The sequence below is a fragment of the Asparagus officinalis genome, chromosome 9 (assembly GCF_001876935.1).
Source record: "Asparagus officinalis chromosome 9, Aspof.V1, whole genome shotgun sequence".
Classification (NCBI taxonomy): domain Eukaryota; kingdom Viridiplantae; phylum Streptophyta; class Magnoliopsida; order Asparagales; family Asparagaceae; genus Asparagus; species Asparagus officinalis.
The window spans coordinates 28,615,360-28,638,933 of NC_033802.1; the positions used below are offsets into that span (position 1 = coordinate 28,615,360).

General features: G+C 36.3%; 1 protein-coding gene across 1 annotated transcript in view; it reads left to right on the forward strand.

The window, feature by feature from the left end:
- The window catches only part of LOC109823676 (beta-glucosidase 24-like), a 43,459-nt gene continuing 22,878 nt past the window's right edge, over nt 2,994-23,574 (forward strand). Inside the window, exons 1-2 of the mRNA XM_020390004.1 lie at nt 2,994-3,004; nt 3,312-3,316. The gene's annotated coding sequence lies outside the window, so the exon portion shown is untranslated. The remainder of the gene's footprint in view (nt 3,005-3,311; nt 3,317-23,574) is intronic.

Sequence of the window (23,574 nt, forward strand, 5' to 3'; positions counted from 1 at the left end):
ACTTAAAGGTCTCCGATTTAACACCTGAGTTTGATCTTCCCTAGGGGCCGAGTGTTGTTAGCGTTGAACCCAAAGATAGTAGTCTGGGTGGTGTTCAATTGGTGCATAGGAATTCCTAACACCTGCATGACTCTATAGGGCATGATGTTGAGCGCAGAGCCTGGGTCTACTTGGACACGGCTGATTTCGGAGGATCCGATATACACCGTATAGTATAGCGGTCTGTCGTGCTTGTGTTTGACCTACATGTCTTCCTGAGTGAATGATATGCAGGGTAAACTTCTCGCCGCTTGCAGATATTGCAGGCAAGTTTGATCTTCAGAAGCTTCGAAAATCAGAGTGACTTGAGTGATAAAGCTCTCCGTGTTCTTTAAGGCTTCGATTAGAGCTTCCTTAGTAGTTTTGGATAACCTCAGGAGCTCATATAGAGTAATCCCAGTTGGTATATTGGCCAGCTACGCCATGACATTGAATTGGAAGGGAGCACTCGACTCACCGAGTTCCTGGTGAAGATTTTTGTTGAACCGGAGCTCCTTTTGTTTTCCTTTATCGACTAGCTTCTTTGGTACAGAACCTCTAGCGTCTTGGGGCTATTCTTCAGCTTCTTGAGCGTTCTGATTGTAGTCTCTCAAGTAAGCCTTTCCTGACCGAGTGCCAGGGTTGTCTCCTAGGTATGCTGCCAGGGTAATCCTCTCTTCTTCGGAATCGGTAAGAGGTTTGAGGTGGTCATCATTCTCAGTAACGGAGGGGCTAATCATGTTGGAAGACTTAGCCTTATCTCCCTTCTTTTTGGACGAGGTGTTCGTCTACTGTTGGTCTCCTAGCAGGTCGGGGTGGACCCACATAATCTCCCCTTTTGGGGTAGTGAGGGGTACCAACCCCCTATCTTTCTGACTGTGCAAGTCAACATTCTTCAGGTGCATTTCTCATTTACGAATGGGGACAACACCATCTGTAGTCGCTACCGGAGGGAAGTCACCGAATTGGACCGCTATCATATTGGTAGATACGGTCTTCTGCTCGGGTTTTAAAGTGAGCACATTAGCATTAACCAAAATTTGCAGGATGTCTTTGAAGACATAGCACTTCTTTGGCTTTAACTCGAGCAACAATCTCTTCGGCTTATTCTCCTTGCGAAACTAGTTGTCTCCAGGAATGACACTCTGCTACCCCTATCTAAGTAAGGAGCTAGGTCTGCAAGTTGTGTCTGCAAGTTTCAACCAAAGTTGATTGGGTCATACCTAAAGGGCATCGCAATGCCATGCTGCAGAAATCTCTCCACATATGTCTTGATAGATTCTCCTTTCCTCTACTTGGTGGCGAGAAGAGTGGGGACCGAAACTTCTGTATCGTCCTCGAAGAATCTGGCAAAAAAAAAGCCTTTCCAAATCCACCCATTTCTGAATAGATCCAGCAGGCAGTTTCATAAACCATTCGAAGGCGACTCCTTTAAGAGTGCTGATGAACAAGCGGGTCAGGATGGTGTCGTTTGCTACCACGTCTCCTGTCTATGACTTGAAGTAGTAGATATGCTGATTCGGCGATCCTGTGCCATCGAACGGTTGCTAGGTAGGGGCCTTAAAATTCGGTGGGTAGGGAGCTGTGTCCCACTCAGCAGGATAAGGCCGTACCACTCCTTCTTCGCGGAGCTCACTTCTGTTGGCGATTGCATTGAGGCGAGCCTCGAGTTCGTCCACTTTAGCGGACTGAGGATGCAATTCTCTTTCTATCTCCATCTCGTTTTCAGAGGAGGATTCCAAGTTATGAGTCTCATGATCCGAATGTTCGGTTGCTTTTTGCTTTTCCTTCGACATAGTCCTCCGGGAAGACTCGGGTCTTTGGCCTTTTTCAGCAATGAGCTGGGCCAACATATCCTTCATCTGAAGGAGGGTCTCCTGTTGCGCGTGGAGCATGACATGATGTTCATCTACTCTTTTAGCTAGGTCTTCAGGGTTTCCTGCCATGTAAGCAGAAACCTCTCGTGCCACAATAGAGCATGAAGATTGAGATTCGGCAATTGCCGAATGTTCATCATTAGAAACGATCCCTTTGGCCAATCTTTGGTAGTTAACCAAGCGAATGGTTCCTATTTGAGTCCGAGTATGATGGTACACTCCTTCGAACTCGTCACAAATTTCCCGAACAGTCAGGGAATGACTCCTTTGTGACCCCTCAGAACTGGGATCTGAAGCTTTCCCTCTACCTATCACATTTATAGTGACTTCGGGATATTCAGTTTTGGCTATCTTCTTTTTGTATCGACGTCGTCGTTTGGCAGGTCTAACGAGATTCGTCAACCTGTTGAACACGGACTGCCGAGGTACAGATGCGCAACAATGGCATTCTGACAGGACTGCAGAGATAAGCCGCTCACATTGGCATGAGTGAGCTGCTTGCTGCGCTGGTTTTCCTCTTGACAATAATTCCCGCAAATCAGTAACTTGGGAGGAATCTTTCCCTTAGCGTGGGGACGGAGATGGAACCCCCTGCCCTTGAGTGGGTAAGATTGATTCTGGTCGAACGTGGATTTTAAACCCATGTTGACTTTTCCGAACTTGGCGGACCTCTTGAGGGTCGCGTTCTTGAAGAACAACGCTAGGCTCGCATTCTTGAAGAACAATGCGAGGGTCACGTTCGGATTTGTAAACATTAGGCCGAGGCCTACATTTAAATGATGAAACAGACCCCTAAGGGTCCTGTTTTGGTTGAACGCACCCCTGAGGGTCGCGTTTGGTTGGTGAAACAGACTCTTGAGGGTCATGTTTCATTTGAACGCACATGTGAGGTGTGCGTTTATCTTTGGCAGCGCCTTTCTGAGGGCTGTGTTTCGAAGAAATAACGCGCCACTAAGGGTCGCGTTTTAGCTGTTTCAGTCGAGGCTCGTAATGGGGCTCATTACCATGAAGTACGCGTTCTGGAGTGGAAACACTACACTCGGGCAGAGCCTCAAGAATGTGATCTTCGCGTTGGGCTAGTGTTCAGCTTTCGTGCAGGTGTGCTCGTCGTATGGATCTTCTCCGTCTTCGAGCAGCGTTCTTTTTGGCTTGTTTCAAAGCCTTAGCAACAGCGTCGTTGACGTTTATGGAGCTCGTATCCTCTATAGGCCGTTTATGGCCTGAAGCGCATCGTGTTGACGCGGATGTGGGACATTCAACTCGCTGGACGAGTTTAGCAGAGGCTAAGCTCGCTCCAGAAGCGGAGGGGCTGTTCAACGAATTTTGGCCAAAGGAGTGGACTTGCTTTGGCGTTTCAGCAACAGGTTTGATCTCCTTAGAGATCTTGCGGACGTCGCGCCTAGCCTTGGGGCTAAGCGATCCAGAGGAGAGGGCTTCCTCGTATTTTGCTTGGTCAAACTCCACGATGAGAGTTTCAACAGTCGTTCCCATGAGGTAGACATCGGATTACGCCACCACTTCTTCGTCAAAAAAGCTAGTCCCCAGCAGAGTCGCCATCTTTTGTTCGTGGAAAAATTTACAGTAAAAGAAATGAAAGAAAAATTGATTTGTATTCCTTTAATTTCAGTTACAATTGTTGAATATCATATCTCCATGATAGTGTTTTGATGATAACAATTTATACAGTGTGTGCACTAACTTTTATATGCAGATTACAATATCAAAATATGTACAAGTGCAAGTTGATTTCAAGGCATTTTGAAGTGAAGAAAATAAAGAACAAAAGAGATAATGTATTTTACATTTTCTTTACTTAGAATAATTGTACAAGCCTTGATCACACACACGCACACACACAATTTTAGAACATACTAACACAGGCTTAGTGTGTTGGTTAACTATAGAAATCCCCTATGTTAACCATTAGAATTATAGAACTTAAGTATAAAAATATTTTATATCATAATTTTTACTCTTAGTAGTCGACTAATTAGAATAGTAGTCGACTACTCGTGTATAAAACTCAAATACATGTTTCTGTCAATTTACAGTATAGTCGACTAATAGTGATTATAGTCGACTACTTAAGTGTTTGACAGAAACATAAGTTTCTGTGTTTTTACAGTATAGTCGACTAATGTCAACAGTAGTCGACTACTGAACTCAAATTTCATTTTATCAGTTTCTGTTAAAATACAGTGTAGTCGACTAATGAGCATTGTAGTCGACTACTGAGAAAATTTTCCGAAAACACAGAGTCTGTTTGAACTCAGTGTAGTCGACTAATGTCAACAGTAGTCAACTACAGATACAGTTTTTCCAGTTTTCAAAGTTTGAATATCTGACAGTTTATAGCCGTTTTTAAACGTATTTAAAGTTTAAAATTTGTCTTTTCAAGGGCTATAAATAGGTTATTTGTTCAGAAAAATTGCAGAGACTTACATACCCATAAGCTTTGATCTTTGTGCAATTTTTCAAGTGAAAAACATTCAGATTTTGTGAAAAAGAGAAGTTTCTAAAATTGCCTCTAAACATTCATCAAATACATATCATTTAGGTAATTTACAGAGGTTAAAAGAATCCTAAGCCACTGTTGCACTTCACTACACATACAAGGCTTATAGGATCATTTGTGTTCTTGCTTCAACAAAGTTTTTTCTCTCGGGTATGAGAGGGTTAATCTCTTGGTTTAGAGATTGGTGTTCAAATTGGCAAGGTGTTTGTCAATTAGTGTTACAATTTGCAGGGACTTGCAAATTGTTCAGGTTTGCATTTGATTTTGTAAGTTTATTCAAAATTATAGTGAAAACTCTCAAGCGGGATTTGCTTGGGGACTGGATGTACACCGGATTGGTGGAACCAGTATAAAATCCTTGTGTTTGTGATTTTGAATTTCTGAGATTGCCATTTTTTTTATAATTTGCATTAATTTTAAAAGAATACTATTCACCCCCCTCTAGTGTTCAAGTGTATCTATTTCAGATCCTACATTTGGTATCAGAGCAAGGTGAAAAATGGCATCATCAAATACATTACAATTCAAGGAAGGTCACTCTACAAATCGTCCTCCAATGTTCGATGGTTTGAACTACAACTATTGGAAGTGCCGAATGAAGATTTACCTTCAATCAATTGGCTACGAACTTTGGAACGTCGTGGAAACAAAATATGAGAAGCCAACCACTCCTTTCGCGGAATGGACTACATCTTAAAGGAACAATGCAAATTTGGATTCTAAAGCAATGAATGCCTTATTTTGTGCACTTACAAGAATGAGTTCAATAGGGTGTCAACGGCCACATCCGCATATGATATTTGGCACACACTCGAGGTAACTCTTGAAGGTACAAATAAAATTAAAGAATCTAAAATTTCTGTTCTTGTGCACAGATTTGAATTATTCAAGATGAAGGAAAATGAGACTATTGGAGAAATGTTCACAAGATTCACCGACATCACAAATTCTCTTATTGGTCTTGGAAAAACATATACTCAAGTGGAGATGGTAAGAAAGATACTTCGTTCACTTACTCCACAATGGGAAAAGAAAGTTACCGCAATTGAAGAAGCCAATGATTTGTCAACTCTTACGGTTGAAAATCTTATTGGTAATCTTATGGCATATGAAGTACAACTTGAAGATAGGAAGAATGATGAAGAATCTAAGAACAAGAAAGTTCTTGCATTCAATACTACTTCCGATAAAGAAGATTCAGATGATGATGATGAAGAAATGGACATGTTTGCACGAAAATTTCGAAAATTCATAAAACGAGGTAATTTTAAATCTAAGAGTTTAATTTCAAATAACCCTCTTTGTTTTAAGTGTAATAAACCAGGGCATATGAAGAAAGATTGTCCAATGTTGAAGAATAAGCAAAAATCAAGTTATTTCAACAACTTCAACAACATTCAAAATAACAAGAAAAGGAAAGCAATGGCAGTCACTTGGGATGATAGTGATGAGTCATCCTCAGATGAAGAAATTTAAGAAAAGAAAAGTGCTCACATGTGTTTCATGGCACAAGATGAAGTAAGTGAAAATGAAAAACTTTTAGATGCTTTTAATGAATTATATAAAACTTTTGTAAGATTAAAAACATCACATAATTTTCTTAAAGGTGAGAATAAAAGATTACTTGAAGAAATTTCTCAAGTAATTGAATTGAAAGAAGAAAATTATTCTTTGCTTAAAGAAAATAAATGTTTATCTAATGAGAATGTTTATTTAAAATCAGAATGTATTGATTTAAATATTCGTATTAATAGTTTAGATAAAGATATTTCTTCTTTTAAATCAAGATATGAAGATATATGTTTAAATGTAAGCAAATTTAATAAAGGAAAAGAAAATCTTAATAATATTCTTTCTTTTCAAAGAGAATCACAAAAGACAAAAGGATTAGGTTTTCAAATTAATAAAAACAAATCAAAGAATACAATATTTGTAAAACCTTCTTGTGATTTGCATGATTATAAATATGAAAATTTGTATAAAAAGAAATCAAAATTCTTTTCTATTTGGGTTCCAAAAGAATTATCTTCTTTACATAAGAATTTTTATATTTCTGATTTTATTAAAAATATTTATTTATCACCTAACTATTTAGGCAAATCAAACTCTTCATGGGTTTGGTTTCCTAAAGGCTAATTTAAAGGACCCAACATAGTATGGGTACCAAAATGTAAATGTTTATTTTTTCAGGTACCCAAGAAAGATAGGTGGATTTTAGATAGTGGTTGCTCTAAACATATGACTGGAAATATTCAATTGTTGTCATCTTTTCAAAACAAGGATGGAGGTACCGTTACTTTTGGAGATAACAACAAAGGAAAAGTCATCGGTATTGGTTCCGTAGGTAATCCAAACAAACCTATCATTGATAATGTTTTATTAGTTAATGGTCTTAAACATAATTTACTAAGTATTAGTCAACTTTGTGATAAAGGTTATAAAATTGTTTTTGAAAAAGAATCATGCTTAATTTATGATATTGATTTAATAACCATTATTTTTAAAGGTTATAGAAAAAATAACATATATGTGTTATCTATGAATAATATTTCAAATGAACATTGTCTTATTGCATCATCTAATGATTCTATTTTATGGCATAAACGTTTTGGACATGTTAACTTTAAACATATGTCTAAGATTTCTAAAAATGATTCAGTAAATGGTTTGCCTAAGATGTCATTTAAAAATAATTTTTGTGATGCATGTCAACAAGGAAAAATGCACAAATCTTCTTTCAAATCTAAAAATGTAATATCTACAAATAGACCATTAGAATTAATTCATATAGATCTTTTTGGTCCATCTAGAGTAGCATCTTTAAATGGAAGTAGATATGCATTTGTTCTTGTTGATGATTTTTCTAGATTCACTTGGGTAATTTTTCTTAAACATAAAAATGATGCTTTTAATGAGTTTTCTATATTTTGCAAGAAAATTCAAAATCAAAAATCAACTTCTATTATCTCTATACGTAGTGATCATGGAGGTGAATTTGAAAATGAATTATTTGCAAATTATTGTGATCAACATGGTATATCACACACATTCTCTTTTCCTCGAGCTGCTCCACAAAATGGAGTTGTAGAAAGGAAAAATAGAACCTTACAAGAATGTGCTAGAACCATGTTATGTGATAGTAATTTACCTAAATATTTTTGGGCAAAAGCCGTATCAACAGCTTGTTATGTATTAAATAGAGTTTTATTAAGACCTATTTTAAAGAAAACATCTTATGAATTATTTTATAACAAAATTCCTAAAGTATCTTACTTTAAAGTTTTTGGTTGTAAATGTTTTATCTTAAATACAAAGGATAACTTAGATAAATTTGATTCAAAATCCGATGAAGGAATTTTTGTTGGATATTCTAATCACAGTAAAGCATATAGAATTTATAACAAAAGAACACAAGTTATTGAAGAATCTTTACATGTTTCTTTTAATGAAAGTTTTTCAAAAATACCTATTATACTAAATAATGATGATGATGTAATTGATACCATACAAGATACTCCTATGATAGATATTACAAAAGATGATAATCTACAAAATGATTTACCTAAAGATTTTGTAGAAGTTAAAAATCATCCACATGATTTAGTTATAGGAAATATATCTGACAAAGTAACTACTAGATCACATTTTAATTTGATTGCTCATAATGCTTTTATTTCAACTATTGAACCTAAAAATATAAAAGAAGCACTTCTTGATGATTCATGGATAATAGCTATGCAAGATGAACTTAATCAATTTACTAGAAATAATGTTTGGGATCTTATACCTAGACCTCAAAATAAATCCATTATTGGAACAAAATGGATTTTTAGAAACAAATTAGATGAATTTGGTCAAGTTGTTAGAAACAAAGCTAGATTAGTTGCTCAAGGTTATAATCAAGAAGAAGGAATTGATTATGATGAAACTTATGCACCAGTTGCACGATTAGAATCAATTAGGATTTTACTTGCATTTGCATGTTTTATGAATTTTAAATTATTTCAAATGGATGTTAAAAGTGCTTTTTTAAATGGTTTTATAAATGAAGAAGTTTTTGTAGAACAACCTCCAGGTTTTGAACATGAAAGTTTTCCAAATCATGTTTTTAAACTTAAGAAAGCATTATATGGTCTTAAACAAGCACCTCGTGCATGGTATGATAGATTAAAGAAATTTCTTTTAACTTCAGGTTTTGATATTGGAAAAGTTGATTCAACATTGTTTATTAAGAAAATAAATAAAGATATTTTACTAATTCAAATATATGTAGATGATATTATTTTTGGTTCTACTAACAATAATCTTTGTCAAGAATTTGCTAAGAATATGCAGGATGAATTTGAAATGAGTCACATGGGTGAACTAAATTTCTTTCTTGGACTTCAAATTAAACAATTGAAAGAAGGAATTTTCATCAATCAAAGCAAGTACGCAAAAGATTTACTTAAAAGATTCGGATTGGAAAATTCAACAAGCAAACCAACACCTATGAGCACTACAACATCTCTTGACAAAGATGAAAATGGTAAGAATGTTGATCAAAAGCTCTATCGAGGTATGATTGGATCACTTCTTTACATTACTGCTAGTAGACCTGATATTATGTTTAGTGTATGTTTATGTGCAAGATTTCAATCAAATCCTAAAGTTTCACATCTTAAAGCAGTAAAAAGAATATTTAGATATATTAAAGATACTACAAATTATGGTTTATTTTATCCAAAACATAGTTCTTTTGATTTAATATCATATAGTGATGCTGATTTTGCCGGATGTAAATCTGATAGAAAAAGTACAAGTGGAACATGTCATTTCTTAGGACATTCACTTGTATCTTGGTTTAGTAAGAAACAAAATTCAGTATCATTATCAACAACTGAAGCTGAATATATTGCTGCAAGTCTTGCATGTGCACAAATATTATGGATGAAACAAACTTTAACTGATTATGGCATAAATTGTCCCATATCATCTATTATGTGTGATAATTCTAGTGCAATTAATTTATCTAAAAATCCTATTCAACACTCACGTACAAAACACATTGATATTAGACATCATTTTTTACGTGATCATGTTCTTAAAGGTGACATATCATTAGAGTTTATACCTACAGATAAACAAATTGCAGATATATTAACAAAACCACTAAAAGAAGAAGTTTATGTTAAATTAAGAAGGGAATTAGGTATATGTTCAATTGAAGATTTAAATTAATTTTTAAAACAAAAATACATAAATTTAAACCTTAAGTAGTCGATTAATCTAACTTATAGTCGACTACATGCACAATTCTTACAAACTATTTTTCTGAAAAATCAGATTATAGTCGACTACTTACCTTTATAGTCGACTACTCAATGTAAAATCTTAAAAATACTCTCTGTTGATTACAGTGTAGTCGACTAATTCACATATTGGTCGACTACTCAGAGTTAAAAACTAAAACTTAACCTTCTATCTTTTACAGTATAGTCGACTATTTTGACTATTAGTCGACTACTAATTCTGAACCTTTAGTTTATTAAAAAAAGTGGATTTTTTATGTTTTAAACCTTGAAAAAGGTGGTGTCTTCTCTTAGGGCAAAGACGAACCCGAAATGGGAGAATTTTATATTCTATCTCCCGACACTGAAGAAGAAGAATTTTATATTCTATCTTCAGCTGGAAAGGAGACTCGAGGTGGGATCTCCACCCCCAGAATCCGGAAAGGTGAGACTGAGAGTGGGATCTCCACTCCGAGAATCGAAAAGATTCGGATAACCCTAACTGTCGGAAGGTTTGATTACCGAACTAAAGGTGAATTTCTCGTTTATCGAGAGTGAATTATGGTTTTGACCCTAACTGTAGGAAGGTTTGGCCAAACAGGAGTTTGAGGTGACCCTAACTGTAGGAAGGTTTGATCACTTGATTTGAAAGTGGACCTCTCGTTCATTGGAGGAATCGAGAGGGGATTTTGACTGTGGTCCTAACTGTAGGAAGGTTTGACCAATCGGGAGATTTGAGACGATCCTAACTGTAGGAATGTTTGATCGCTCAATTTGTGGGAATTTGAATGGGAGTTTCTTATTCATCATCTTGCTGTGGTGACCGGATTATCCCTAAGAATACACTATATGGATTTCTTTTGGGAACTTCCCGTTACATGAATCATCCATCCCCAGCTTTCTTTGCGAAACTGGGTATGGTATTGTACTCAGTTGGGTGTCCGGGTTATCCTTAAGAATATCAAGCATGGTATTCTCCAGGAACTTCCCGTGAAAGAAAGGAAACAGTTTAGACTCATATACCTGTTGGAGTATGTAAGGAAGCAGTTTAACCTCATGCACTTGTTGGAGGATTGAGAAACAGTTTATACTCGTATACTCTTTGGAGTTTTGCCGTTCTCAATTGGCTTACCTTAGCGTTATGACGCCGGCCTCAACCAAGGTCCGAATGCTATTCTTGAGAGCAAAGCAATCCTTGGTGGGATGAACGACCCTCCTGTGGTATGCACAGTACTTTGGGTCCGTAGTGTTGTCAGCTTCCTCCTGATTTGTGATAGGTGGTAGCTTGATCTTGTTGCTTCCGAGGAAGGATTCGAAGATGGCTGGAACATCTTCATCCTTGTAGGAATACTCTCTTTGGAGTCTCGGACCCGAAATCTTTTGCTGCCTTCGGGATTGCTGTTGTGACGTTTGATTAGCACCATCAGCAGCTGTAGATGCCTTACCCTTACCACGAGAGGCGAAGTTTGAGTTGAGCGGATCAACCGTCGGTCGGTTCTTCTCGGCCTTCTTCCTTCGGAGGAAGCGTTCGGCTTGTTCACCGCGCACCTTCAAGTCTTTCCAAGTATCAGACGGTGCTATTCCCATTGCTTCCCACACGTCCAGTGCAAGGTTGTTGTGGCAAGTCTGGAGAATGAATTCCTCGGTGATCGGGTCCCGGCAGTTCATCGCCTTGTTTCGGAACCTTTTGACGAATGTGTCGACTAACTCCCCGTCTTTCTGCTTCTCATCGAGCAATGATCCGATAGATATCTCGGTGTCGTCGTCGAAGAAATTAGTGAGGAACATGGTCTCCACGCTACCTGGCCTGAGGCGGCGATACCAATCGAAGGCGGCTCCGCGAAGAGTGCCGACGAATGACCGCACCATCAGAGGCTCATTGCCGGAGATTACCCCTAGGTGTGATTTAAAATAAATCACATGCTGAGTGGGAGAACCCTTCCCATCAAACGGCGTGAAGTTAATTAGGTTGAACTTCGCCGGATATGGGATCGATTCCCACTCTCTTGGGTATGGACAGGGAATGCCTGTTTTCTTCGTCTCTTGAGCGGAGATCAATGTGTTGATTTTGCTCTCGAGGTTTTTAATCTTCAGACTTTCGCCTGTGTTTTTGTTAGCACGATTTTGAGGCGGAAGTGTGCCATTACGACCAGCATCCTCATTACTACCCCCTGCATTGACGGGAGGATTATTGGCATTGTGAGCTTCATCCGTATCCGTGTGCTCCTCTTCCTGAACGACCTGGTTACGGCAGCTTGGTTCACCTTGCTGGTTCGTCAGTGCCTGAATTTGTTGCTCATGCATTTCTCTCATACTCTGTATGGCCATTTGCATTTCGAACCTGAAGCTCTCCTGTTGTTTAGCCATGGCTTCTTCGAGCATCTTGGCCACTTGTTCCGCGCTTATCATGAATGACTCGCGGGGTTGTCCTTCGCTGGACACCGTATTGTCTGATGCGACAGCAGAGCAGGAATCTGATTCTTCATCTTCTGACGGTGATCTTGTTCGAACCCTACCATAAGTTCCTCAACCCTACCATAAGTTCCTCGTGCGATGGCTCCAGACCGCAGACGGGTTAGACGCCGGGATGCCTTCAGAATCGATTCGAAATTATCTCGTGCCAATGTCCTTTTGCTGGTCATGTTAGCGGTGACCCTCGGAAATTCTCCATCTTCAACTGCCGTTCTTCTTCGTCGAAAACGCCTAGGCCTTGGTTTTGGCATTTTGGTACTAAGCCTTTCGAACACTGAAATTCTCTCGGGGACTACCTTGATGCAGTTGCACTCAGACAGTACCGCCCGAATGAGTTTTGAAAAAGGGTACTGAGTTTCTAGCCTTCGAGGACTTCTCTTTCTGGCTTTGCTCGTACCCCCAGTACGATAGTACAGCTCGTCCGTTTGAAAGTCAGAGCAACCTATCGTGTGTTGGCACGATTTCTCAGGTATAACGTAATCATCATCAGACGATAACGTTTCCTTCTGAGAGTGAATTACCTTCTTTGGACTTTCGAGAGTCACGCGCCTCGAAACGCGCCTTTGTGGGCGTGAACCCTCGACGGGCTCCTGAACTTCAATGCGCAGCATAGTGCGCTTGGGTGCCATGATTTCTTTGTCATGTTGAGGGTTGCGGCGACCCCCAGCATATTGCATTGTTTGGGGATTCTTTATCGGGCCCAAGCGCTCTTGGACTGGAGCCTTGCCTCTCTCGTCGGGAATTGGACCGAGGCGCTCCAAGACTGACTTTCTCCTTCGGGAGGATTCTGCATGATCTCCCGGAGTAGCTATGGGAATTCTCGGCGACTTAGCTTGGTTCGCTTTTTGGTCTGAACCGCCGCTTCAGACTTCGGCCTCCAAACTTTGCGAGTTGATGGCGGCTTCTTGGCCACCTCTTTCTGTAACTTCCTACGGGCTTCTTCAGCTTGAGCCCGTGCCTGCGCTGATAGTGCGCGGCGCTTGCGAATGCGCTCCTCCAGCGTCGATCGGTTCCGTTTGACACGGACCCATTCCATTGTTGGCGGCTTAGAGGAACCACCATTCATTGATTGTTGAGACTGCTTGCCTCTTTTGTTCTTCAGATCCGCGTTGTAGCGGATCTCGTCAACGGACTCCATGGCCTTTGCGAACTGTTTCGCAAGGCGTTGACGTTGTCTTTGGCGGGCTCTCTTCGAGAGAGTCACCACGCCCCCTGCGGCAGAAGGGTTGGCCAGAGCAGATCCGACCTGGTTGGGAATTGGAGGAATCTCGCCCGATTCGGCTTTGGCATCCAGCGAGGCGAGATCTTCGTTGGTGTTTTCAACGTCTTCATACCAACGAGTTTTTCTCCTGGAGGAGAACTTGAACTTATTGGACTTGCGGGGGGAGGTAGATCCGGACGAGGACACGTACTCCTCGAACTTGGCTTGGTCGAACTCATACTCGACCTCCTCCTCGACCGGACTTGGGATGATAGTGATGAATCATCCTCAGATGAAGAAATTGAAGAAAAGGAAAGTGCTCACATGTGTTTCATGGCACAAGATGATGTAAGTGAAAATGAAGAGCTTTTAGATGCTTTTAATGAATTATATGAAACTTTTATAAGATTAAAAATTTCACATAATTTTCTTAAAGGTGAGAATAAAAGGTTACGTGAAGAAATTTCAGATTTAAATTCCTCTACTTATACTAATTCTCAATTAGTTGAATTAAAAGAAGAAAATTTTTCTTTACTAAAAGAAAATGATAATTTATCTAATGAAAATAAATATTTAAAATCAGAATGTAATAAGTTAAATATTCGAATTAATAGTTTAGATAAAGATATTTCTTCTTTTAAATCAAGATATGAAGATATATGTTTAAATGTAAGCAAATTTAATAAAGGAAAAGAAAATCTTAATAATATTCTTTCTTTTCAAAGAGAATCACAAAAGACAAAAGGATTAGGTTTTCAAATTAATAAAAACAAATCAAAGAATACAATTTTTGTAAAACCTTCTTGTGATTTGCATGATTATAAATATGAAAATTTGTATAAAAAGAAATCAAAATTCTTTTCTATTTGGGTTCCAAAAGAATTATCTTCTTTTAATAAGAATTTTTATATTTCTGATTTTATTAAAAATATTTGTTTATCATCTAATTATTTAAGTAAATCAAACTCTTCATGGGTTTGGTTTCCTAAAGGCTAATTTAAAGGACCCAACATAGTATGGGTACCAAAATGTAAATGTTTATTTTTTCAGGTACCCAAGAAAGATAGGTGGATTTTAGATAGTGGTTGCTCTAAACATATGACTGGAAATATTCAATTGTTGTCATCTTTTCAAAACAAGGATGGAGGTACCGTTACTTTTGGAGATAACAACAAAGGAAAAGTCATCGGTATTGGTTCCGTAGGTAATCCAAACAAACCTATCATTGATAATGTTCTATTAGTTGATGGTCTTAAACATAATTTACTAAGTATTAGTCAACTTTGTGATAAAGGTTTTTAAATTGTTTTTGAAATAGAATCATGCTTAATTTATGATATTGATTTAATAACCATTATTTTTAAAGGTTATAGAAAGAATAACATTTAATTTATGATATTGATTTAATAACCATTATTTTTAAAGGTTATAGAAAGAATAACATATATGTGTTATCTATGAATAATATTTCAAATGAACATTGTCTTATTGCATCATCTAATGATTCTATTTTATGGCATAAACGTTTTCGACATGTTAACTTTAAACATATGTCTAAGATTTCTAAAAATGATTCAGTAAATAGTTTACCTAAGATGTCCTTTAAAAATAATTTTTGTGATGCATGTCAACAAGGAAAAATGCACAAATCTTCTTTCAAAACTAAAAATATAATATCTACAAATAGACCATTAGAATTAATTCATATAGATCTTTTTGGTCCATCTAGAGTAGCATCTTTAAATGGAAGTAGATATGCATTTGTTCTTGTTGATGATTTTTCTAGATTCACATGGGTAATTTTTCTTAAACATAAAAATGATGCTTTTAATGAGTTTTCTATATTTTGCAAAAGAATTCAAAATCAAAAATCTACTTCTATTATCTCTATACGTAGTGATCATGGAGGTGAATTTGAAAATGAATTATTTGCAAATTATTGTGACAAACATGGTATATCACATACTTTTTTTTTCCTCATGCTGCTTCACAAAATGGAGTTGTTGAAAGGAAAAATAAAACTTTACAAGAATGTGCTAGAACCATGTTGTGTGATAGTAATTTACCTAAATATTTTTGGGCAGAAGCTGCATCAACAGCTTGTTATGTATTAAATAGAGTTTTATTACGACCTATTTTAAAGAAAACCTCTTATGAATTATTTTATAACAAAATCCTAAAGTATCTTACTTTAAAATTTTTGTTTGTAAATGTTTTATCTTAAACTCAAAGGATAACTTAGATAAATTTGATTCTAAATTAGATGAAGGAATTTTTGTTGGATATTCTAATCATAGTAAAGCATATAGAATATATAACAAAAGAACACTAATATTCTAATCATAGTAAAGCATATAGAATATATAACAAAAGAACACTAGTTATTGAAGAATCTTTACATGTTTCTTTTGATGAAAATTTTTCAAAAACACCTATTATACTAAATAATGATGATGATGTAATTGATATTATACATAATACTCCTATGATAGATATTACAAAAGATGATAATCTATAAAATGATTTACCTAAAGATTTTGTAGAAGTTAAAAATCATCCACATGATTTAGTTATAGGAAATATTTTTGACAAAGTAACTACTAGATCTCATTTTAATTTGATTGCTCATAATGCTTTTATTTCAACTATTGAACCTAAAAATATAAAAGAAGCACTTCTTGATGATTCATGGATAATTGCTATGCAAGATGAACTTAATCAATTTACTAGAAATAATGTTTGGGATCTTATACCTAGACCTTAAAATAAATCCATTATTGGAACAAAATAGATTTTTAGAAACAAATTAGATGAATTTGGTCAAGTTGTTAGAAACAAAGCTAGATTAGTTGCTCAAGGTTATAATCAAGAAAAAGGAATTGATTATGATGAAACTTATGCACCTATTGCACGATTAGAATCAATTAGGATTTTACTTGCATTTGCATGTTTTATGAATTTTAAATTATTTCAAATGGGTGTTAAAAATGCTTTTCTAAATGGTTTTATAAAAGAAGAAGTTTTTGTAGAACAACCTCCAGGTTTTGAACATGAAAGTTTTCCAAATCATGTTTTTAAACTTAAGAAAGCATTATATGGTCTTAAACAAGCACCTCGTGCTTGGTATGATAGATTAAAGAAGTTTCTTTTAACTTTAGGTTTTGAAATTGGAAAAGTTGATTCAACATTATTTATTAAGAAAATAAATAAAGATATTTTACTAATTCAAATATATGTAGATGATATTATTTTTGGTTCTACTAACAACAATCTTTGTCAAGAATTTGCTAAGACTATGCAGGATGAATTTGAAATGAGTCACATGGGTGAACTAAATTTCTTCCTTGGACTTCAAATTAAACAATTGAAAGAAGGAATATTCATCAATCAAAGCAAGTACGCAAAAGATTTACTCAAACGATTTGGATTGGAAAATTCAACAAGCAAACCAACACCTATGAGCACCACTACATCTCTTGACAAAGATGAAAATGTTAAGAATGTTGATCAAAAGCTCTATCGAGGTATGATTGGATCACTTCATTACATTACTGCTAGTAGGCCTGATATTATGTTTAGTGTATGTTTATGTGCAAGATTTCAATCTAATCCTAAAGATTCACATCTTAAAACAGTAAAAAGAATATTTAAATATATTAAAGATACTACAAATTATGGTTTATTTTATCCGAAACATAGTTCTTTTGATTTAATATCATATAGTGATGCTGATTTTGCCGGATGTAAATCTGATAGAAAAAGTACAAGTGGAACATGTCATTTCTTAGGACATTCACTTGTATCTTGGTTTAGTAAGAAACAAAATTCAGTATCATTATCAACAACTGAAGCTGAATATATTGCTGCAAGTCTTGCATGTGCACAAATATTATGGATGAAACAAACTTTAACTGATTATGGCATAAATTGTCCCATATCATCTATTATGTGTGATAATTCTAGTGCAATTAATTTATCTAAAAATCCTATTCAACACTCACGTACAAAACACATTGATATTAGACATCATTTTTTACGTGATCATGTACTTAAAGGTGACATTTCACTAGAATTTATACCAACAGATAATCAAATAGCAGATATATTAACAAAACCCCTAAAAGAAGAAATTTATGTTCACAGTGTAGTCGACTACTCTCACTATTAGTCGACTACTGATTCTGAACTTTCAGTTTTACAGTTTTAAGCCAAGTGTATTTTTTTTTATTTAAACCCAAAACCCAATAACCATACCCGTTTCACTTAAGTAAAATTCATCTCAACCATTCTTTTTCAACTACATCAATCCTAACCATACATTTAAGATTAAATCTTAACCCTACATTCAATTTACTATCTAATCTGAACCATACATTTTTTCTTTCTTAAAAGATTAAGTAAAAAGCAAAAACTACCCTCTAACTACACCCAAAACCGAAACCCCATCTTCCCCACTTCAGAGTCATCGATTCCAGGTTAGGGCATTTCTCTTTTCTCAATTTTTCTCCATCAATTTCTTCATATCTGTCAAGCATTCAGGCTCTGTAGTCGACTAATCAAACCTATAGTCGACTAATCTAGATTTTCTATAGTTGGGGTACTGCTTCTAAACTTGATCTTTACATTTTCTGTTATTTATCTATCTAATCATGTCTAGATCTAAGAAAGTTAAGCAAACGCATACCTCTATCAATGATGAAATCATCATCTACTTAAAAAGTCCTGATTTATTAGAAGAATTTAACAAATTATCATCTATTGAAGTTCTTCCAAGACGATTTGTGAAATTTGATGATTTTATTCCCTAGAATTTTAGTTCATATTTTGAAAATGTGGGATTACTTGAACTGTTCTCTGCTGAAAATAAAAAACCCACATATCCATTTCTTGGGCAACTGTTCTATACTAATATAGAACGTGTGGGAACTATTTGTGGTTCTGAAAAAATCAAAACTCTTGTTAAAGGAATAGAGATTGACTTAACTACAAAGTCAATTGGTAAAATATTCAATATTCCTTATCAAGGAGTTTCTCTTAAATCTGTTAGGATGAATGATTCAGATCTGTTATCTAATCATATATTTCTTCCTGGACATGGCAAACCTTTAAATAACTCAAACAAACTTCGTCCAATTCCTAGGTTCATTGCTCGAATCCTAGCCTATAACTTGTTTCCAAAAACTAGAAGTTTTCATTTTATTTCCCTAGAATTAGCAAAAGCTCTATATGCTATAATGGGAAATATTCAAGTCAATTGGGCTGAGGTTTACTTTGACAATCTTTTGACTATTCCAAGAGGATTTTTTCCTTATGGTGCATTCCTAACTAAAATCTTTGACAAATTCCATGTCGATCTCCAATCTGAAAATTTTGTTGTCCGTTCAATTGAATTTTTTGATTCAAATGCCCTAACTAGGATGAAATTGACAAACTTTGAAATTCAATAACATAATTCTCAAAATGAACCTGTTCAAAATGAACATAAACCTCATCAAGAAGAGTTTCCACAATCCTCAACTCAAGCAGGAGCTTCTTCAAGTCAACCACCACCATTTCCTAAAGAACCCTCTTGCTTTTCAGACGTGCAATACAACACTTTGAGTGCACGTATCCTTGAACTTGAAACTGGTCAAAGAGCTCTATATGCACAGAATTCATACATCATTAGTAATCAAGAAGAGCTAATCAAGAAGTTTGAAGACTTGGACACAAAGCTTAATACGTATTTTCAAGGACAGCAACCTCCTCCAGCACCTTAAGATGTTTTTATATTAAGTGTCAAAACAATTATGTTATTCTGTTTAAGTTTCAAAAACTATGTGGTTGTGTGTTGTTAGGACTTATGCAATATGTTTCTTATGTTTCTACTATGTCACTTATGTTAATTATGTGTTTTTATTATCTATGATAATGTTTGGTTAGATAATGCATGTGCTACATATTTTAAACAGATCATGGTGATGAACATTGTGGAACTTTTGATCTTTATGGCAAGTCTTTGCCTACCTATTTGGATGGGTGAAGTTATGGACTATGTTCATAACCTGGATGATTTGTTTGAAGTTTTAGCTCATGTTGAAGAAATAATGTTATGTTTAGCTTCCTCTTTTTGTTGATAACAAAGGGGGAGAAATAGTTATGTTTTGTTATGTACTGTTATAGTTTAGTTATGTATGTTATAAACTAAAATTTATATAAATGCAGGGGGAGTAAGTATTATATGCAGGGGGAGTAAGTATGATTATTTTAAGTTTTAATCTGATACATAAATTATTTTGTTATCATCAAAAAGGGGGAGAATGTTGAATATCATATCTCCATGATAATGTTTTGATGATAACAATTTATACAGTGTGTGCACTAACTTATGATAATGTTTTGATGATAACAATTTATACAGTGTGTGCACTAACTTTTATATGCAGATTTTAATATCAAAATATGTACAAGTGCAAGTTGATTTCAAGGCATTTTGAAGTGAAGAAAATGAAGAACAAAAGAGATAATGTATTTTACATTTTCTTTACTTAGAATAATTATACAAGCCTTGATCACACACACGCACACACATAATTTTAGAACACACTAACACAGGCTTAGTGTGTTGGTTAACTATAGAAATCCCCTATGTTAACCATTAGAATTATAGTTAAAACTTGATTATAAAAACTCCTTATAGCAGAATTTTTGATCTTAGTAGTCGACTAATTAGAATAGTAGTCGACTACTCATGTATAAAACTCAAATACATGTCTCTGTCAATTTACAGTATAGTCGACTAATATTGATTATAGTCGACTACTTAAGTGTTTGACAGAAACATAAGTTTCTGATATTTTACAGTGTAGTCGACTAATGTCAACAGTAGTCGACTACTAAACTCAAATTTCAATTTATTAGTTTCTATCAAAATACAGTGTAGTCGACTAATGAGCATTGTAGTCAACTACTGAGAAAATTTTTTGATAACACAGAGTCTGTTTGAACTCAATGTAGTCGACTACAGATACAGTTTTCCAGTTTTTAAAGTTTAAATATCTGACAGTTTATAGCCATTTTTAAACATTTTTAAAGTTTAAAAATTATCTTTTCAATGGCTATAAATAGGTTATTTGTTCAGAAAAATTGCAGAGACTTACATACCCATAAGCTTTGATCCTTGTGCAATTTTTCAAGTGAAAAACATTCAGATTTTGTGAAAAAGAGAAGTTTCTGAAATTGCCTCTAAACATTCATCAAATATATATCATTTAGGCAATTTACAGAGGTTAAAAGAATCCTAAGCCACGGTTGCACTTCACTACACATTCAAGGCTTATAGGATCAATTGTGTTCTTACTTCAACAAAGTTTTTTCTCTCGGGTATGAGAGGGTTAATCTCTTGGTTTAGAGATTGGTGTTCAAATTGGCAAGGTGTTTGTCAATTGGTGTTGCAATTTGTAGGGACTTGCAAATTGGTCAGGTTTGCATTTGATTTTGTAAGTTTATTCAAAATCATAGTGAAAAATCTCAAGCGGGATTTGCTTGGGGACTGGATGTACACCGGATTGGTGGAACTAGTATAAAATCCTTGTGTTTGTGATTGTGAATTTCTGAGATTGCTATTTTTCTTTGCAATTTATAATATACTTTGCATAAATTTTCAAAAGAACACTATTCACCCCCCCTCTAGTGTTCAAGTGTATCTATTTCAGATCCTACAACAATTAGATTTTTTGATTATAAAAGAAAGGAGAATGAATTTGATTCTCCTCTTTGTTTAAAACTGGGTTCTTCTTGGTAGCGATAGAGTGCCTCCTTCGATTGCTTGTGTCAAATTTGCTCTCCGTTGATGATTCGATCGTCTTTTATCTCGTGGGAACAATGAACTTCTATGAAAAGTTTGATGAATAACTCTTAACGAGTTTTAGAACTCAGCACAAGTTAGAACTCTGTGAAAAGAGTTGTTAGAACCGAAAATTCGGTTAATGGCCAAGCAGATTTTTTGTTGCTGAAAGATTCTTTTGGATCTGATCCTCTGAATCTGAGTTAAATCTTCTGCTTTGAAGGATTCGCCTCTGCTATCTCCAGCGAAAATCCCAAGCTCCGAACCTCCTTGTGCGGTTTTCTATGCTGAAAATCCAATCTATCAACCAACCACCCTAACTCTCCGTGCGGTTTAGATACCAAAAGATCCAACCCCCTACTCTGTTGGGTTTGTTGAGGATTTATAGGTGGATAAGAGGTTATAACTTCCCTCTAAATCCGCTCCTAAGTGGGCGTGATTTCCTCAGATCGTGGGGAAAACGAATCTGAAACCGTTCGACTCATATTTGAATGAGTCAAACGCCCAATTTGACGTTCAGAACCCTAACTTCGCATCTTAGAATTGAGACACGAGGTTGGGTGTTGACTCAACGTCAAAAACGCGAGGGCCGATCACGTTTTGCTTGTTACATCTTGGAAACGCGGGGGTCGCCTGCATTTCAAAAATCGTAACGCGAAGATGAGTTTCGCGTTTTAGAAGAGGCTAGTTGATTTGTAATTTCTTCTGTAGAGCGTTGTAAGGACCATTATTCATTAATCCTCGCTTTAGCTGTTGTGGGGTGTGAAAGTCGTCAGATTGTAACTCTTATTGTTGATTGTGAAAATCACTGAACAGAGTTTCCATTAGTTGTCGGAAGTATCGTTGAATTGTAACTCTTCTTGATCTATGTGAAAAGTTCTCCATTTGCAGCTTTCATTTGCTGGCGTGAAAGTCATCTGATTGTATCTTCTAGACAGCCTACACCTCTGTTTCGGACTTTGGCCTCCAAGTTTGATGCAGCCTTGGTTGTTTCCCAACTATGTCCTTCTTCTGCAGGCCTCCAAGTTTGATGCAGCCTTGGTTGTTTCCCAACTATGTCCTTCTTCTGCATCTTTTGTGCTTTCTGCATAAGAATTTGATGCAGCCTTGGTTGTTTCCCAACTATGTCCTTCTTCTGCATCTTTTGTGCTTTCTGCATAAGAATTCACGCGTGCGCAAGCAACATACGGCGTTTTAGGATCCGTTCTTCGAGCGTTGAACACGTTCTTTTGACGCGGATCCATTCATTTATCGTTGGCTTGGAGAAAAGGCCGTTTGTTGGCTGTTGAGGGGGTTGGAACCTTCTGGACTTTAGATCCTCTTCGTAGCGAATCCCATCAACTGGCTCCAAAGCCTTAGCAAGTCAACGCGCAAGCCGGCGGCGTTGCCTTTGACGTGCCCTCTTCGATAGGATTGACACGGATCCAGCGACTATCTCCTTGATTGAGGAGGAGCTCAGATCTGTAACTCCGACTTCATTGAAGGTCGAAGGGGTGTTGTGAGGTGCAGCCATTGCAGCAACGAGGGCACTGATCTTCATGCGCTTGCGAAGGGCGAAAGATCTAGAGGAGGACGACAGATACTCCTCGAACTTCAGTTGTTCGAACTCGTATTCGACCACTTCTTCAACCAGGATGTAGATCTGAGGTTGCGACATGGCATCTTTGGCAGCGAACCTGTTGGATCCCACTATGGTCGCCAGCGTGTTTGGGTAGAAAATTATTTTCTTTATTGTATAACTCATTACAACTTTGATTGTTACAACGAGTTCAAAAAGATCGATCTTTTTATAATACATTTACACAACGAAAATAAAAATTACAATCTCCTTCAAACTACACACAGATCCTATTTATTAGTCTCTGTTTTACGTGGGATCTTTGCCTGTGCTGGGGTTTATCCGTGGACCGCCTATGGATCGGATCCGATTTATGAAAAATTCGGCAAAGCTTCACCATCACCGAGGAAGTATTTGATTTTAAGCGCTGAGATCGACCAAGCGAAATCAGTAGCTCTTCTCGAGATTAAGACAAAGCCTAATCTCAAGGAACGGACATACGGACTTCAGATCCTTCGAATAGCTCCTTCTTTATGCTGGAGTTTACCGGGATCTCGCTAAACCTCTCTAAAATTCGTGACTCTTGGCTATGGAGTTCGATAGCACCACCTCATCTTGATAATAAATCGCCCCCCGTCAAATGAGCCCCTAGGACTATATTTATAGGATTCGGTTAGTGGGTTTTCGGATAAGAATGGGTGATTTGACATTATCTTTAGTTGATAATGGCCTAACCACGTTTATAGATGATATCAAGTCAGTTAGGAATCCTTGGAACAGATAAATCCTGAGAAAATCGCTCAAAACCGTCGAAAACCCGTCCGGAAGTTGAAACAGC